The following is a 7,668-nucleotide window of genomic DNA, read 5'->3' as shown; positions in this document are numbered from 1 at the left end:
GGTTAAAATAAGATAAATGAACCCATATTGTTTAATTAGATTCTTAACCGTTTCTGAAATCCAGGTGTTTTTAATTCTTAACATTAATTAGTTTGTAGGTATTTCAGTGTTTGTCATTACCTAATTTAATTGACTGTTAGTTTCGACAAGCATGGTTGTTGTCAGTTTGGACAAAAAAGTTCCAAAAGTGATGCTTCACACATTTACCCATAGAGAGTATGCCGACATGATATTCGTGTATGGTTTCTACAATCGTAGCGCAATGCGAGCTGTTGATGAATATCGACGTCGTTTTCCAAATCGAAGAGTTCCGAAAAGTTTTTCAAAAATTGTTTGCAAGGGTCCAGGAAACTAGAATGTTTCCAAGCGTAAGGATTGATTCTGGACGAGAGGAGGGTTTAGATGCTGAAATTCAAGAAAATGTTCTGGTTATAGCTGAAGAGAATCCTGAATTAGTACGAGGCGGATTGGCCGTTTGGAAGACGCTTAGAAAAAACGGTTTAAAGCCTTTCCACGTTCAACCAGTTCAAAGTCTTCAAGAAGGTGATTATGACTTAAGGGTTCAATTTTGTGAATGGATCCAACAAAATCGAGACCTTCACAGATACATTTTATTTACCGATGAAGCTCAGTTTACCCGTGATGGAATCAACAATTTTTGGAAGACGTTCGACACCGATTGTACTTTCAGCATAATGGTGCCCCGCGTCATTTTAGTCGCAGGATGCGTAATTTCTTGGATAATCGTTTTTGTGATCGTTGGATTGGCCGAGGAGGACCTCATGCTTGGCCACCGAGATCACCAGACTTAAATCCACTGGATTATTGCCTTTGGGGGTGGATGAAATCACTAGTATACGAAACAAGAGTAGAGACCGTGGAAGGACTCCGTAATCGAATTTTAAATTCTGCAAATATTATCAGAAACAATCCCCAAGCAATTCAGCGTACTAGTCAACAAGCGTGCTGCAGCTTGTATTGAAGTTGGTGGGGATATTTTCGGAAATATTCTAAATTATTTTAGTTTTGTTGTTTAGACCACAATTATTTGTTTGTAGTGCTTTTAAAATGATTATTTCCCTCATTGTACTAGCAGCCAATAAAATTCAATGAACCTTTCTAGTTCGACCAATGAGAGCCGTTATATACTGAATAAATCCCTAGTTGCTAAAATTTTACACTGAATAAACACCTCCTACCTTTTTCGAATACGTTTTTTTGAAGAACATTTGATATTAAACGAAACGGGATTTAGACACATATAAAATTTAAGCTATTTTCTTCAATATTAACAATTAATTAATCACTATAACGTAGTTTCCATTAAAAAATTACATAAATTAAAATATTATGACGTCTGATTGTCAATCTGAAATGTAAACAAAAATATACATGGCTGAACGAAAATCTGTCGTCTGCTGGGGTGAGTTCAATATTATCATTAATTTCATCACGTTTAGTTTAGTATTTGTGTTCTAACTAAGGTGTTTTCTTGTTAATAAACTAAAATGTGAGTTTTCGGGAAATAATCTTGACATATACCCCTCGGCGTTCACGTTTTATCACGTAAAATGTGCATTGGTAGGTTTTTTGCAAAATTTTTCTTTTAGGCAAATGGTTTCGACTAAATAATTCTTTGGAAAAAATTTTATCGTCGAATTATTTAGTCTCAATCATTTTCCAAGCAAAATTTTGCAAAAAATCACCTATGCACAGTTTACCCGATAAAACTTGAACGTCTCGGGATATAACCTATGAAAAAAGTCACAAAAAACTTAAGGACCGATTATTTCAGTAACGGTTAAGAATCCGATTTAACAATATGGTTTAATTTATCTTATTTTAACCTTCTGAACGCATTCCCAAAATATTTCCATTTCCTCCCAAAACACCCTGTATAAATGTTATAACTTTTCACTAGTTGGAATATACCAGTTACAAGTAGTAATTCATGTCATGTAATTACGGATACGTCAAAAAACATTAATAATTTTTAGATGTCGGTTTTCGTTCGTTTTGCAAAATGTATGAGCATTTTTAATTAGGTTAAACTTTCTAAGTCTTATTTTATTTTTCCCAAATATTAAAGAGAATAGAAAAGACTTTAAAATCAGTTGGCAGTTTTATTTTAATGATGTGTTACCAGCTTCGTAAGAGTTGAAATTAAGAGTAGCAACTCTTAATAAAAACTGTATACGGCAGAAATTAGCTTCCCTACATCCTTCTTCAATCTTCGTAAATGTCGTGACAAAATCTTGTTTTACTGTCGTGTTTGGAATTTGTAGTAATTTGGTAGCAGGGATGATAAATAAAATTGCAAGTTGTTGTAAATTCATAATAATCTATTTTTTTTTAGGAACAATTTGCTGATTGATGACTTTGATAATAATAATAATAATAATAATAATAGCTTTATTGTTCAACGATACACAATTAAAGAACAATCATAGTACACGTGTGATAACGTGCACTACAAGGAAAAAGACAGATGCGTAGGTTGCATAGCTTTTTCCAAAAGCGTGCGAAAAACAGATTTTGACAAACTGAAAATACCAATTTCTAAGCTAAAACTATTGTAAACATTACACATACTATACATACAGAAATAATAAAATATTTTTTTTACATTTCACAAAATGGTTCTTACTTAAAAAATGATTTTCTTAATTCATGTCAATCTATGTGAACATGGATACATTAAAAAATATTGTCACGAATAGCATAAATTGCACTATGTTCCGTTACCTAGTCGGGCCCCGGTCTCCCCTAGTGCACTGTCTGAATCAGCAAGACCGGCAAATTGGGGTCACGATGTGGGTATTTAATCAGCGTCTCAAGCCATCGAAGATTACTGGTCTCTAGGTCGGTCTTCGAGCATCAGTCCGAACTTTCTAGTGCCCGGACGGCTCGATACCTTCTTGGAAATCCAGGCTGAAAAGACGAGAGTTCTTACGCAACCCTGAGGTGACCGTCCGAACTCTTGAACCTATCAGTACCTGAAGTAAGTCCTTTGGGCGTGTCGGTCAAAGGGGCTCCCAGCTCGTATCGAGAGGGTTTCGCTTGGCGACACTTCAAGAGGGCTTGCAGGGCCTTAAGTAAATCCTTTGGGCGTGCCGGACATAGGGGCACCCAGCTCGTATCGAGAGGGTACCGCTTGGCGGCACTTCAGAAGGCCTTACGCCCATTCCCCCACACCCACGCATCTACACACCCCCTCTCGGAAAGTGTTCCATGCGCGTCCCGCCAGCGGCGGTGCTAGCGGCCCTCCTAGTCTGGGGGTAAGATCTATTCATTGTAAACCAAGTAATAAATAAAGACCACATACTTAAGCTACGATCTTGTTTCTCTTCCTGCGCTACCCCCTAAACGTGACAATATACGTTTTGTAGACAACATAAATTAGCTTTTCTACATCCTTATTCAATTTACTGTGGTATATGGAATTTGTAGCAGTGATAGTAAATAAAATAATTTGCGTTTTTGTGACTTGTTATGAATTCATAATAATCTAGATTTTTTTTAGGAACAATTTGCTGACTGAAAAAGTTGTTGATCATAAAGGAAAGGAATCTTATTACAAATGTTTAACTTGTAATGAGTGTTTTGATGAACTTCGCGAAGTAAAATTCCACCAACACCAAGAAACATGCAAGTATTTCTGTGAGAGGTGTCGTCGACAACTTGACACTAAACTTGCCATTGTGGTCCATGTAATTGAACATAACATGAACGATGAACCGGAACCTGAATACGAATGTGAACAATGTTTTTTGGAATTCTACAACTTGAACGAATATGAGCATCATCAAAAGAGTTGTTCCAGAGAAATTGTTGCTTCGCAAATTAATTTGAACAGTTCAGACTCAAATTTACGTTCAACACATCACAGTGAATGTGAACAACAAAAACAACATACTGCTGACAATATTCTTGAAAAGTTGAAATATTATTGCAAGTACTGTAATATAGGTTTTAATTCACACTCTAACCTCAACAACCATTTGACCACTAACTCAGACGGCCAACAGTATGGATGCCATGAGTGTGGAAAGTTTTTTTTAGATAAAAGTTTTCTTATAAAGCACTTAGAGATACATAACCGTCGAAAACCCTATAAATGCTACACACGGCTAAAATGCATTGCAAAAAGTGCTAAAAACCGTCTTAAATGTAAATATTGTGACAAATGTTTTATGAAGAAATATAATTTAAGTACACATATTAGGAGTCACACCGGTGAAAAACCTTTTAAATGTAAATATTGTGACAAATGTTTTACAGTTTCATGTAACTTGAGTAGTCATCTTAGGATTCACACCGGTGAAAAACCTTTTAAATGTAAATACTGTGACAAATGTTTTACACAAGCTGTTAATTTAAAAACCCATATTATGATTCACACCGGTGAAAAACCTTTTAAATGTAAATATTGTGACAAATGTTTTATACGAGCTACTCATTTAAAATCTCATATTAGGATTCACACCGGTGAAAAGTAATTTAAATGTAAATATTGTGAAAAATATTTTACCATCGTTAAACGTTATCTTTTCCCCGCTCTCACCCTGTTAGAACATTTTAATTAGAACTTTTTTTTTTCTCAATGTATAATTTGTATATATTAATTAGAAATAAGATTACCTGTACATATTAAAAAACATGTATACATAGGCAGAAAGACCGTAATGGTCGATAGCCGTTTTTTCTTGGAAATAAAGATTGTTTATATATATATATATATATTTTACCATCAGATCTAGTTTATGCGCCCATATCACACAGATGAAAAGTTTTTTTAAATATAAGAATTTTAGGAAGTGATTTGCAGTAGTTCCTCAATAAAATCGACTTATTAATAAGATTTTAACTAAATAATCGAAAATTAATTAAATGTTTTTAAAGAGAAGTAGAAGTCTCTTTTCTCTCAGTAGAGTTGTATGAATACCAAAGGGAAGTAATAACAGACACCCAGTAGTCACCACAATATTTTTATTTCAGCCTTCAATTAAGTCCTTCTCAACCAGTTTCGGGAATAGAAATGCCCATCTTCAGGAGCTCAAATTGCAACTTAGTTCACTAGCTGTCTTTTTATTAAGGGTTAGACAGTGAAGCCCATGTTATGATGAAACTGAATTTAAGAAGGTGGTGCTTAAGGGGGTAACAACGCCGATTATGGAGAAAGAAAGGCACTAATACTACATTCTATTTGACTATACTTAATATTTAAATTAAAACACTACTAAGAGAAGAGCCCCTACCTATTTATCCTTTACAAAAAATTGTTATTAACTGTGTTATTCACGAAAATCACGGCTCATTGTCATACTGCAGAGACGTCATTAGAGAGATGAAGTGCGAAAGGAAACGTCTACGTAAACGTAAAGTTTGACAGATGCGCATGAGCAGTTAAAATTTCTGCACGTTTGCGTTTATAGGGATACGTAAGCTTGCGGCTTTCTACGGGAACGGTTAACGTAACCCCCGGCGCAATTTGACTGTCAGTACTGTCATTTAGATAGGCAATCCGCCGCAATCTAACTATTCTAGTGTTGGTAACATTTTAGTATGGAAGTAATGGGTTCTTTTGAAATTATTTTTTAGTGTTCTGTAAGTCTAATATTTTTATTGTCGATTCAGCTTAGTTTACTTTTTTTACTCTTGACTTTCATGATTTATATTATTTACTTTTACATTTTATTTATTTTACGTAACAGCGTTTAGCAGGTTTAGCTCTGGCGTTAACTCACTTAACTAACACACTCGTTACTTCAACTGTCGTTTTGCATCAAGCAGAAATTTACGCAAACGTGTAAAGGTGGGTCCACATAGCGCGCGAGCAGCGCGAACGAACACGACAAACGCAATAAACAGAGCGAGCGGCACGAATGGTAATAAAAGGTATGTTCGTTGTGTTTACGCTGTTCGTCGTGTTTTGCTTGATTGCAATCAACCGAAACGCGTGTTTCGGCTGTTCGGTGCGGTAGCGGTACATCCAAGAAATGCATCTCGCGAGCGGGAACACAGTAGACGGCGTTCTGCGTCTGCGTGTTTTTTTAATTCAGTTCGGCTCAGTCGATTGCGCAGTGCATTATGGAGTGGACGGAAGAAAATATTTTAATTGCCTTTTGCTAGTCGTTCCTTCACTGGAATAGCTTTTCTAAAACTAGTATTTCTTCTTCCGATGCGTGGGCCAACTAAATTAATTAGGCATTCAAAATCGGTAGTGCTCATGCGAGAAAAAATAATTGAAAAACATTCCATCTGTTTGAAGATCATGACGAAGATTACTTCCACTGTATTTTGATCTACTTTTAAAAACATTTGACATCCAACACTCTCTTTTTGCCACATTTTTTTCTTGTTCTTTCCGTTTTACAATAATTATTAATGCACTGGCAGCCGCTGTTAACATTTAGTTCTCATCCATGTGCGAACAGGAAGAGCGCGAACGCGAAACTACAATGTGGTCAATGTGGACCCTATGCTTGCGAGCAGAACGATTTGGCAAAATAGTACAAACAGCAAAAGCAAAATCCTCGGAAACAGCAGAAGCTCGATCACGAGCACAAACGCGAGCACGAACAGGAGCAATGTGGACCCACCTTAATACTTAACGTTTACCTAAAACCGCCACGTTTACGTTCTTACTCACTTTATCTTTCTATTATTTAGCGTAATATTCACGACACTTTTCACGTAGTTGTAACAAAATAATGACGAAAATTGTATGTATACTTTCTTCGTTCTATTATATGAAAGCGTGCTTTCATCCATCGGATGGTCATAAATTTACCATTTGTATTCGTTTTATCCGGAGCTATGGGTAGTTGAATTACTTTAATTATTGAAAAAGGAAAACTACAAACATTTAACTACTTTTAATTGATTTTTCAACTACACTTACTGGCGTACAGTAAGAGGCAAAACGGTAAACCCAAAAGTCTACCGATTTCAATGTCACCATCAAAACTGTAACGACGGCCGTACCAACTACAGTGACTTTGTACCCAATTGTCACCAACAGTGGCGACAATTGGGCTTTGGCTGCCATCTTTGGGGTAAAATTTTGCGCGGGAATTTCCCATAAGAATAAGGTAAAATGACTTTTTACACCGTACAGACGCAAAAAAAATCAAAACCGTGTTCCCATGTTAATCTCCTATGTCCAGGGTGCTCTTGGACACCTGGTTTGCTAAACTATTATTAATGTAGGTTTGGTATTTTTTTAATGTGTTAAATAATTGATATTGATATGTGGGACCTGTGGTGTGGATATATAATTTCTAAAAGAATGGTTTTTTAATTTTTAAGTGATTTTATAGAATCGGTTTATCGAAGCTCATGAACACATGAGCTTGAGATATGATACTATTTGTTTATTGCTTCATCATTTTCAAATATAGAATCTTAAGTTTACTAGTTAGTATAGTTTTATTTTACAGTAAATTTGTTTTCTTTTTCAAGTCTGTAGGAAATTTATGTTTATTTTTTCAACATTTTGGATTATGTTTCATCAAATACTAGGGATTTGACAGGAAGGAGCCTTTCTCTTCCTCTTGCTTTGCAAAAGAAAAAATTATTGGTACAGCTGTACATTTTTGGGCCCTTTCACTCTCTGATCCATTTTTCTCCCACATTTCTGGAGCAAAGTAAACCTATCAAAATTAA

At 35.5% G+C, this 7,668-nt stretch overlaps 1 long non-coding RNA gene across 1 annotated transcript; it reads right to left on the bottom strand.

The window, feature by feature from the left end:
* Positions 1-2,760: 2,760 nt before the first annotated feature.
* Positions 2,761-7,051, bottom strand: LOC145726060 (uncharacterized). The gene is made up of 3 exons (XR_014177478.1): positions 7,008-7,051; positions 2,997-3,163; positions 2,761-2,931 (listed from the first exon to the last, which is right to left on the bottom strand). It is a non-coding gene; the product is annotated as an uncharacterized LOC145726060 (long non-coding RNA).
* Between the last annotated feature and the right edge of the window lie 617 nt (positions 7,052-7,668).

The sequence above is a fragment of the Ips typographus genome, linkage group LG3, assembly GCF_016097725.1.
Source record: "Ips typographus isolate SLU linkage group LG3, UJ_Ityp_2.0, whole genome shotgun sequence".
Classification (NCBI taxonomy): domain Eukaryota; kingdom Metazoa; phylum Arthropoda; class Insecta; order Coleoptera; family Curculionidae; genus Ips; species Ips typographus.
Note: the sequence above shows the minus strand (reverse complement) of the source record. Positions and strands in the feature narration are given on the sequence as shown.